The sequence below is a fragment of the Helianthus annuus genome, chromosome 14 (genome assembly GCF_002127325.2).
Source record: "Helianthus annuus cultivar XRQ/B chromosome 14, HanXRQr2.0-SUNRISE, whole genome shotgun sequence".
NCBI classification, from domain to species: domain Eukaryota; kingdom Viridiplantae; phylum Streptophyta; class Magnoliopsida; order Asterales; family Asteraceae; genus Helianthus; species Helianthus annuus.
The window spans coordinates 56,305,140-56,317,763 of NC_035446.2; the positions used below are offsets into that span (position 1 = coordinate 56,305,140).

The 12,624-nt window shown below is 33.6% G+C and overlaps 1 long non-coding RNA gene across 1 annotated transcript; it reads right to left on the bottom strand.

Moving 5' to 3' along the window:
* Positions 1-8,873: 8,873 nt before the first annotated feature.
* Positions 8,874-10,111, bottom strand: LOC110905428. The gene is made up of 2 exons (XR_002573109.2): positions 9,744-10,111; positions 8,874-9,074 (listed from the first exon to the last, which is right to left on the bottom strand). It is a non-coding gene; the product is annotated as an uncharacterized LOC110905428 (long non-coding RNA).
* Between the last annotated feature and the right edge of the window lie 2,513 nt (positions 10,112-12,624).

Sequence of the window (12,624 nt, forward strand, 5' to 3'; positions counted from 1 at the left end):
TGACCCGTAGTCTGCCGCTCACCGGAAAACGGCGCCCCACCGTCGCCGGCGTTAACTCCGGTTGATGTGGCTGCCGCCATTGTTTGCCGTGACACCCCATCCTTCTACGTCACCCAAACCAAAACTGAACCTGCTCAAACCCGAACCGTACCCGGTTTTAACCAGATCAGAAACCGGTGTGATTGATCGTTTGTGTGATGGTTGTGATTGATGAGATGATTGTTAATTAAAAAGTAGAGATCTGAGGGGAGAAAACGGACCTGAAAAGTGACGGGAGAGGACGGTGGCGGAAGGGAGGAGAGTGAGGGGAGATGGCGACGGAGTGACGATGCGATTAGGTCTGGCAATAGATCGGAGAGCTAATAGTTTGGAAGATGATCGTCTCCACATGATTATGATTTCAGGTTCTTCTTCTTCTTCTTCACCGAAACGAAACCCTAGGTTTTGATCTGAATCGGCTATGGAGGAACAATTCTTTTCATATGCCTGCCGTGTTTTGTCTGTTTGTCAAAGGGTAGAATGGTCATTTGTCGGTGCCACCGACCTTTCATTTTAAGAGTATATAAATTTTAATGTTTTTTTTTTATTAAAAACGGGGTAACGACCAATTTTGGGGCCCACCAATACAAAGTGGACGAGTCCGTTGCAGCAAACCGGACTTGCCCATGTCATGCGCTTCATCGATCCCCTTGTCCCCTTGTGCTAGTCCGTATTTCAAATAGACTCTTCTACTCTACCGTTGGAGATGCTCTAATTTAAAGTGATTCCCACTAAGTTTTAAATCGAATCTTAAAAATGTTCGGGTCAATTCAAGTTTATCTATTGTTTTCTACACATTTTGGAAAGAAAAATTGGTTTTTAATAAACCAACATTTGTCCCGTTGGTAAATAATAATCTTACTTACGTAATTGATATACAATAATCTTACCTATCAATATGTTGGTACTCAATGAACTTCCGTTAATTTTTTTAACTGAAGTTAATTTTTAAGTTTTATTTATTACACAAAAAGTCCATGTAGTTGTAATTTACTAGTTTTAACTATTTTATAAAACAAAAAAACCTCAAGGGACCGTAATTTACTAGTTTTAAAATAGTTAAAACTAGTAAATTACAACTACAGGGGCTGTTTGTGTAATAAATAAAACTTAAAAACTAACTTCAGTTAAAAAAAATTAACAGAAGTTCATTGAGTACCAACATGTTGATAGGTAGAATTATTGTATACCAATTGTGTAGGTAAAATTATTATTTACCAACGGGACAAATGTTGGTTTATTAAAAACCAATTTTCCTTTTGGAAAAAAAAGGGTAATTCTATAATAAATTTATTATATTTGTATAGTCATTTATATTTTTTATGTAAGACACAAATACTTTATAGTCGTTTACAATAAAATAAGATACAAACTTTTTAGTGGATGGTACACCTCATTTTCCAAAATTATATGATTTTAAACACAATTATTATATAGCCATTAATGATTTTTTTTAATTATCTATATATTAAAAAACAAACACAATGAACAGTGATGACACATTAGGTTTAGGCTGTGGAGAGTAGGAGTTGGTTGGGGCGGGGATGCTGTGGGGAGTGGGCATTGATTGGGGCGGGGGATGTCCTTTAACGCCAGCTGCTCCACTCCGGGTTGGCGTTGCCCCTTTGGTGTGGGTATTCAGCTAGGCGTGGGGCGGGTCAGGTTGACTTGGCTGACTTTGGTTGTCTGGTTCAATATGGCTGACTTTGGTTGGCTACATTAACTAAAAAAAAATTCACATGGCTGGCCACGCCAAGCTAAGACACGCCGCACCACACCCCTCATTTTTCACCTTAACCTTATGGATCCTACTCTCGCCACATGTCGAGCAATGTCCCCAACCCAAGCCCCTCCACTCCCCGCAGCCTTAAGAAGTTGACGTGTGGCGGTTGTCCCACTAAGAAGTTGCCACGTGACATCTTTTTATTAACTTTTCTGTATGCTACGTATTTAAAAAAACTAAATTCGTAACTTTGTTTAATTTTTTCATGCGTTTCGTTGTACATTTTGTTTGTTTATATATGGTATATGAGTTCATGCCAGTATTGTGATGTTACCCTGACAAACCGAAACCGATTCCTATCAAATAATTGTTTTGAATCGATGTAGATCACACGTTGATATTCTTTTGGTCATATCACGATTTTATTTTTTTTTATTTTTACTTTTTCAGTTGCTATAACGAGCATCAGTACTGTAATATAACGAGATGAAACGATACCAACTAAATTCCTATCGCGTAGCATGGAACAGCTACCGGCACAACGCGCCGGTTTTCATACCACTAGTTTTATGAATTTAGAGCAGTATTATGTAAATAAAAAAAGAGTTTAAATGTATCGTATTGGTGTTAACACGTCTATACACGAGTGGGTCTAACACACTCTCAAATTTTGTGTAGCGTATGGATTCCTATGGCGTTAGCTATCCGGTAAACACAATACGGTTTGACGCTACTATAAATAAATTTGTATTTCCATCTTCTCTAGTTAATTTAAATCTAATTTCATGTACATCTTTTTTGAACGATAAACTTCATTAAAACAAGACGCCAACTTAAACAGGCAACTAACTACAACAAACAATTACATAGATACAAATTTACACCACATATCTCACGGAAAATATTTAAGATACAAATTTACACCACATATCTCATGAAAATATTTATGTCTCGATCTACTAGAAAACCACAAGCACACATATGAGAATTCATTTATTATATTGAAAGTTTGTTTTACTTTTTATATTTTAAAAGTAATATTTTGACTGTAATTATTGAAGTTAAAGGTTATCCATTCCAATTCGGTACAAACATAAAAGACGGAAAGTGTAATTTACCCATTTTTTAACGGTGAGAATCTTTAACTTGTTGTGAGAGAGATCTCACACCCTCCTAAACAGAGGGCCCTAACCCCCTAACCCTACTCTGGCCAAACTATGTTTTCTTAACCGGGTCCACGCTGGCGTTAGAGTTTGGCTAACGGTGTTCCCCGGGAAACCAAACCACCCACTGCCAGTGCCAGGGGCTTGCGCCGCCACAAGAGAGAATCTCTTTGGCGTAACACACGGTGGACTAAAACCCAGGATGGCTCGGGCTCGAAACCTTAACCTTGGGCCTGGAAGAACTAGTCTTCATTGCCTTTATCCACCAAATATGATACCAGTGGGGATTAAACTTGAGTTTTCAAGAAGAACTCAACTCTTTCCAACCGCTATACCACTAATCGATATCAAGTGGTTATATATTGAATATCAAAATAACTAGTTAATGAAAACCCAATTACTAACGTGTTTAAAATAGTTCTTTAAATGTATAAAGTCGAATCATTATGAACGAATACACAAATATTGACAGAATTGAGTTCAATTAAATATAAAATCACTAAATATTAATAATTGTTGACCTTTACATTTGTGTGGGGTAAAGTAGTCCTTAAACATGGTCCCATTAACCAAAATATCACATACTTTCAACAAATCAAATTCCTAATACTCATGATTAAAATGAACAATCCCATATGTGGTTAAAAAAAATAAAATATATTAAATTAGAAGCACTCATAATCCATTATAACTAGAGTTTCAATTATGTTTTGTTAATTGATGAGTTATAAATAAATAATATGAGGTTATCTTTTCTTTCTCTTCTTTCATCATCTTTATCCTTATTCTCTCTACTCTCTAATCCCCATGCAATTTTTAATTACGTTATAGTCATGTACCGTGAAGGCGTGGAATAAAACTTAATTAACATGTAAATTTATAAAACAATAGCGTAGAATATAAATCTTTTATATTTGTCAGTAACTCAAAAACATTATGCATACAATAATTTTTATAAGGAAAGCTCAAAGATGATATCTTAGCATTAATCAGCCACCTATATAGAGAGAACATGGGCAAATTTTAGTATCAATGCTAAGTTTATGTTTTGTTTTATCAAATATTTTTGTTGCTAAAACGTTATATTATAAGTCTTCTTATTTCATTAATGTATATTTAACGTTGACTTCTTTACATTATACTTAGAATTGAGAACGGATATATATATATATATATATAGGGTAAGGTTCATGCGAGAACCACCCTTATTGCGAGAACCGCGAGAACCAATGTGAACACAAAATAAAATCTAAAAAAAATCAAAAAAGCACTCAAAAATTTTTTTTTATTTTTTTTAATATTTTTTAACAAAAAATCGCTATATTTCGTTCCATAAAAAAAAAAAAAAAAAAAAAAAACTTTTTTTTTCGAGTAACAGTTATCCATGCACATGTGCATATGTATCATTACTTCAACAAATTCGGTAATACATTATCAGGAATAGACAATTGCACTTTAATTTACAATACCATTAGTAATACACTACTTTTTACATTACCAATATTCAAAATGCACATGTGCATAATTAGGTATAACCATGATATAACGTGTTTTGATACAAAAAGTTTGTGATTTTGAATGGAGAAGTAGACCCATATACATGTTTTTTGGTTAGTTATATCTAGTGGTTGATGGTTTGGTTATAGTTGTCAATTTTTTATGTAATATGTTGATTGGATGGTATAAATGGTGTTTACATACATGTAATAAAGTGAAAATATTGTTAATGGTATTGTATTATGGATGGTAGGAGGTAATGGTATTGTATTATGGATGGTAGGAGGTAATGGTAGTGTATTATGGATGGTATGATAGATGAAAGGGAAAGTGTATTCAAAGTGGTTTACCAAAACACCTTATTTCATGTTGATACATATAATGCACATGTGCATTTCTAATATTGGTAATGTAAAAAGTAGTGTATTACATATGGTAGTGTAAATGAAAGTGCAATTGTCTAATATATGTAATGAATTACGGAATTTGTCAAAGAAATGACAGAAATGCACATGTGCATGCTTGTGTATTATGGATGGAATGATAGATGAAAGAGAAAGTAGTGTACCAAAACACCTTATTTCCTGTTGATACATATAGATGCACATGTGCATTTCTAACATTGGTAATGTAAAAGATAGTGTATTACACGTAGTAGTGTAAATGAAAGTGCAATTGACTATTATTTGTAATGAATTACGGAATTTGACAAAGAAACGACACATATGCACATGTGCATGGATAACTGTTACTCGAATTTTTTTTTTTTTTTGAAATTTTTTTTTTATTTTTTTTATTAACAAAATATAGCGATTTTTTCAAAAAAAAATATTAAAAAAATAAAAAAAAATTTTTTTGGGTGTTTTTTAGATTTTTTTAGGAATTACTGTTTGTGTTCACACTGGTTCTCGCGGTTCTCGCAATAAGGGGTGGTTCCTAACGGATCTTTGTCCTATATATATATATATAGGGAGCCGCTAAAATGAGAACCACCTCGAGTTGTAAGAACCGCGAGAACTACACCCCACGGAGCGCCGTTCGCCGCGATTGTTTTTTTACAAGTAGATGTGTGCATTATAAACACGGCCGTAAAAAATCACGGCGAACGGCGCTCCGTGGGGTGTACTTTTTTACACCTCAAGTTTGGTGAAAAAAAAAGAAAAAAGAAAAAAAATTAAAAAACACCAAACTTGAGGTGTAAAAAAGTACACCTGATGTGTGTAAAATGCAACATATAAATCACATCAATTAAGGCATAAAACTAACCCTTTTTAAGTACTAATGTTGGAAAAATAGTGTTTTTGTCTTCCTTTTGCATTTTCAGGATTAAATGAGCTCAAAATCACAAAAGAAGCAAAAAGACAACTAATTCTAGCATAAATACAAGAAAAGGGACAAAAGTAGACTGCCCGGACCCTCAACGGCACCTCCCAAGGCAAAGGAGAAGAAACAGAGTCTGAACACGCCCCGTGTCCAGCGAACACGGGGGCGTGCCCAGGAAGCAGCAGAAAAGACAAACCAGTAGAAGCTTCCATTGCCCACCACGGGGCCGTGTCCAGCGGGCACGGGGGCGTGGTGAAAGTACAGCAGGCGCATTAATTGTAATTCACAATTATAATTAATGAAGAGAGAGAATGTCAGACGGGCACGGGGCCGTGTCCAGCGGACACGGGGCCGTGTCCAGCCTTCTGTTCAGCCTATAAATATAGGAGCTTGGCTTCATTCTCTCTCATCCCTTGGCACACCACCTCTCTCACACTTCATCCACCACCCACCACCACCATAACACCATCATCCACCACCATCATCCATTGTCCATCGTAGAGTGTGTGAGTCGTCTCGGGATCCAAGATTGATCGTAAGAGTTCTTGACAATCAAGGCCATGTTTGCCTAAGTCTCTTACATCACTTGGTGAAGACAAGTGTTTAGTATAATACTTTTTATTTTTAATCTTTTGCACTTTTTATTTGGTTTTGTATTAATGACTTTAATAACTAGTTACTTATGTTGAAGGTGATCTTTCCTTATCGTTTGTCCGTGGTGTCTATTATTTTCTAACTCCTTGGTGTCTCGTACCTTGACTTTCGCTACCTATACCTAGGCTTTTCTGCCTTTGTCTTTACGACCTTGGCTTGGCATTATTTTACTGTCTATATAAAATAAAAGATTTTCACCATTCATATCTCCACGGTCTATATGGAGGTATGTTGGCTACCTGGTCGGGGGTTAAGGGAACGGTTTGGTAAGGGTCTTGCCCTTGTTCAGCGTTTAGAGGTCCTGCTTGGGACCTGGGTCAAATTTAGTAGGATCTCCTTCAATGCCCATAGGTATTGGATGGCGGGGATCCAAACTCTTTGACCCCCTCATAAGTTAACTACTATTAATACTAGGCAAATTGGATTTAAATAATCCCAACTCACTGTTATTGGCCAATAATAATCCCAACTCATTTAATCACCAATAATAATCCGAACTATTCACTTTTATTTGTAAAATACTCCCAGTTAAAAAAACACTAACTAGGTTAAAAAATTGCTGATGTGGCTGCCAAGTCACCTGCCACATCAGCTGCCACGTCATCAAAATATGCCACGTAGACTGCCACATCAGCTGCCACGTCATAAAATATGCCACATAGACTGCCACATCAGCTGCCACGTCATCAAAATATGCCACGTGGCAAGCCACGTCAGCAATTTTTTTAACCTAGTTAGTGTTTTTTTAACTGGGAGTATTTTACAAACAAAAGTGAATTGTTTGGATTATTATTGGTGATTAAATGAGTTGGGATTATTATTGGCCAATAACAGTGAGTTGGGATTATTTAAATCCAATTTGCCTTAATACTATAACCCGGCTATTTAGGACTGTATCCCTGCTGACTCAGACTACTTAGCCGAGGGTAACGTCACCGCCAAAAGCGGGGCCTACCACAATTTGCATTAATAACTTAATTCATTATCTTTCAATAATCCGACCCTTTAGGATTGTATCCTTGCTGACTCAAACTACTGGGTTGAGGGTAACGTCGCCTTCAAAAGAGGGGCCTACTACAATAACTAAGATAATCTCTTAAACAAGTGCGAAAATAATCAAAGGTTATACTAATACACGTGTCGGATCCAAGTGATTCATCTTGTCTATCTGTTTTTATTTTATTTTATTTTTCAGCATTTAGTTAGTTTTTATTTTTCTTAGTTTAAAACATTTTTCTCACTTTTTGATTTGGTTAGACGTTGAGGATAAACCGGTATTAAAAGCTCTTGTGTCCTTGGACGACCTCGGTATCTTACCAACACTATACTACGTCCACGATGGGTGCACTTGCCCATATGTGTGTTTAGTGTTAGTAAATATCGTGTTTTATAAATTTAAAACTTGGCTAAAAGTGTAAAAAGGGGCTAAAATATATATCTAAATTATATACACACCGACACACATCAACACCCCACGGAGCGCCGTTCGCCGTGATTTTTTACGGCCGTGTTTATAATGCACACATCTACTTGTAAAAAAAAATTGCGGCGAACGGCGCTCCGTGGGGTGTAGTTCTCGCGGTTCTTACAACTCGGGGTGGTTCTCATTCTAGCAGCCCCCTATATATATATATATATAGGGGAAGGATAAATCGAAAACCCACTCCAGTTGACTAAACCCTGAAAACCCAATAACAACCATTGATTAAACAAGATGAATGGTTGTGATCCATTTGCAGTAAAAGTAATCACACTTTTACTAAAATAATAACAATAAGGACAGACAAGGGTATTTTCGGCACTGAAGACAAAATTTGATTCTTTTGAAAAAAGTGTAATTATGATGATTTGAAATTGTCAGATTACAAAAAATGGTTCTTGAGAGATGTCATTTTCCCAATGTAAGATAATATCAAAAAAGGTAGAAAGTACAAATTCATCTTTCCCTAGAACTGAAAAACCTCTTTCTCTCTCATAGTTGTTTTCAAACCTACACCATAATTCATCTTTCCTATTCTCTCTCTCTAGTATCGACACTTTTTGTTTTCATTTTCAAATATATATGTAACACTTAATTCAAAATTTAAAACATACTGCATTTATTTTATATACATAATAAAAACTTGAACAATATATGTAAATAATTACAAACAATAAAGTCATTTTTATCCAATGTTTGCAAGAATCTTGATCCATATCTTCATAATCACTTACATCACTACACCAACATTATTTCTTTAACACAAAAAATATAACAGACAAATTTGTTTTGATTGTTACATTTTTTATGTAACACAAAAAAATGTAACTGGTATTATTTATGTAACACAAAAATATGTAACATGCATTTTTTTCTTCGATTGTTATATTTCTAACACCCGGTTACATCACATAAAAAATGCCTAGATATTGGAATTTCATAACTAAGATGCAAAGAATTGTTATGAGAATGGTTACATCAAAAATATAACATGTACATAAAAAATATAACTTCATTAACAAGAATCCAATACATAAGAACTTAAATCAAATTGTTTCATATCTGAAAACAAATTTTACACAAAAAAAATGAAAAAATCAGTAATAAAAAACAACATATCCAGAAAACAAGAACTAAATGCTTCAGATCTAAAACATCGAACCGTCATATGAACCACACCATGCTTCACGTCACTCTACAAAAATCAACAAATTTATCAAGAGAAAAACTACAATTAATAACAATAAACAAGAAAGTAACTTCGATTTTAATTCAATAAACAAGAACTTAAATCAAATTGTTTCGATTTGTTTAGATCTGAAACAAATTTTTACACAAAAAAATTTATAAAATCAATAATAAAAAGCATAAAAGGTGTTACATATATCATCTATTTATGTTTTTTTAGAATTTTTAAATATGTAACTAACAAAATATATTAGAATTGTTACATTACTAAACCCAGCTATGTTGGGTTACATAAAGATGTTACACAAAAAAAGTGTAAGATAACCAAAGACCATGTTACTTTCTGTTAAATAAAAATATTACATTCTTATGACCCAATTGTTACACTCACACGAATCCCTTTGACCTGTGTAAACTAACACATTTGTTTCATCTAACAAAATTTACTCTATCTTTATTATACAAAACCCACCTTGTTATTTTTTTTGTAACAACAAAACTCATTTTGTTTCATGATTGTATCAATAGGACCTTTTAGATCTGGAACAAAAAAAAATTGCAAGTCTAGAGGACCTTTTAGATCTGGAACACGAAAAATTGTGAATCTGAAAATTACAAAAAATGTTGGAGATCTACAAAACACAAAAAGGGAAGATCTACAAAAACACAAACATACTTATTGATCTGGGGGATCTTTTAGATCTGGAACATCTTCAACATCTTTTGGATTATCTTCAACATTGAACCGTCATCTGAAAAACATCATCTTCAATATCGAACATATTCAACCGGATCTGGAGCATCTTTTGGATCTGGTTGCATCTTCCCGGCGCATCTTCAACCGGAGCATTTGGAGTTTTTTTTTTTTAATTCGGAGTATCTTTTTTGTTCGGAGCATTTGGAGTTATGGTGGTTGATTATGAAGGATTTTGATAAGAAGAAGAATTTTTGTTTAAGATCTGGAAAATGGTTATCCTAAGAGAGAGAGAAAGAGAGAGAGAGAAGTGTGTGGGATAAGGTAGAGATGTGTGATGGTGATGAAGGGATGTCAGCAAAAAAAGCTTCTCATTGTCTAGTGTAAAATTCCAAAATTGCCCTTTATCTCATATTTGACATAAATGGCGTGGATGTTTCTAGTCCACACAATTGGGTTTCTTGGGTTTAGTCAACTGGAGTGAGTTTTCTCCTTATAATTAGCCTATATATATATATATATATATATATATATATATATATATATATATATATATGGGGAGGGTTATCTTGAGAACGCTAAATATTGCGAGAACCGTGAGAACGAATGAAAAAACCAATCAAAACCAATTTTTTTTTATACAAATCTCATTGTAATTAAGATACAACATCAAAACAAGAATTTATAACATCAAATAATTCATTTCTCATTTCAAAATCATTCTTTTTAGATTTTTTACACATGTGTAAATATAGCAGATTTACACATGTGTAAATGGCAAACTTACATATGTGTAAATTTTCTTTATTTATGAATTCACGTAAATCTAAACGTGTAAATTGAATTTCTAACATTGTATTCGAATAATAATGATAAGTGTAGAAAAAAAATTTGAATTTGAATTGTTTTTGACCAAGTTCTCATGGTTTTTTCATTTGTTCTCACGGTTCTCACAAATATTTAGCGTTCTCATTTAAACCCTCCCCATATATATATATATATATTTGCATTGAAACTCATGTCGTGTAATGTAAGTTTATCATAAAAAACGATCTAGCAACCATAGGTGTTTCTTCCATCATACTTTCTTGTTTGTATTTTTTCGTAAAACATAAAAAGAAAAATATTTTGGTAAATTTCGAACTCACTAAACCTCAAGTTTTATTAGCCATACATGTAAATTAAACGTTCTCCTTAGAAATTATGGGTCAAGTTACCAAGAGTTTGCCTCCTACATATATCGAGAGATATGTCGAAGAAGATCATGTTAATGATTCGATTTTTGTAAGCTAGGATCATCTTTAAGAACGTTAAAATTTACTCTTGTATCAACTAGAGGGGGATTTGTGTAAACCTAAATCTTATTAAAGGTACAATTAATTCACCTTTAGATATATATGTTCCAGAAATGTAGGTGGTGGATGGTAGATGAAGACGATTGTGACATGGAAATGTATGAAGATCAATAACATCTTTTATAATTATACATTGAAGATATGAAATATCTATTATTCATATAAAACACAATAACACATTTAGTTTTTTTTAGTAAACTAAAAGCTAAATAAATAACAAAGTATCACTTGAATGGCTTGTATACGTCGTATCAACACTAAGATGCCACACATGCACCTCGGCAAGAGAGAAAGTTAACCCGGTATAAATATATGTCTTGCTTCATATAAACATATAAAGAGAAAGCATGAGTACTTTATCAATATCAATGAGTATGTTATCTTAGATTGAAATACAAGTAAACAATATATCGTTATTTTATTACACACAATGACAATGGTTTCCGCAGCCCCATCCGGTACCGAAACAGTGTGTAGTTTTTTAAGTTGGGGGTGACAGCGGTCAATACCCAATAGTTTGAGGTGATAAAATCCAATAACCCATTTTTAAAATGTTTTAGTGGCTTAGTAACATTTCTACTATGACACAAAAGCAGCATTGAGTAGTGGGTCATATGAAGTGCGAATATAATGGTCATTTTCTTGGCCAAAATGATGTTGTCTCAACATACTATTACATTACATTTATATGAAAATAGGTTCATCAAATTCTGACCAAATTATTATTTTTTGGCCCCACGATTGATATGCAAACGCTATGGTTGAATTATATGCCTTTGAAAATCTTCATCTCCAAGACTGCTTCCCTTTTTGGCTTTTTTGCTTTCTTTCATTTGTAATCATCATATTACTCCCTAAAAGCATATTAGACTTCGTTCAATCCATCATCATATTACTTCATTAAAAGAAATGCTATTTAACATCATTATACAAGAAAAATATGTTAGTATTCATGGAATATTTATAAAAGAGTTGAACTAGAATTATTTCCTTTGAAAACTCATATATGACATTTGTTCTTCAGGGCTCTTCATTTTTCATCAACTTCTTTGATATTTGTTATTCAGGCATACGAGACTTTTAGTCTTTAGTTGAAGACTATGGGGAAGAAAGAAGGAAGAGGCTTTTTTATTTGGTAAATTGTGACCTTTCCAGTGAAATGTTAAAAGGGTTGAGTTATTTTACAAAGAAGTATAAAAATAAGAAATGTAAAAAGCCATTATATGAGTACCATAGTTGTTATATTTAAGAACAAAAAAAATTCGAAAACCCAGTTGCGTATTACACAATGGACATAACATAAAACAGAATGAGAAAACCCAGTTGCGTATTACATAATGTACATAACATACAACACAATGAGTATCAAACTAAAAACACAATGAAAAGTAGACCAAAAACACAATCGATAACAACAGATAAAAGACACAATTGATAGCAGATTAAACACAATGAGTATCAAACTAAAAACACAATTAATGACAGCAGATAAAAGACACAATGGACAA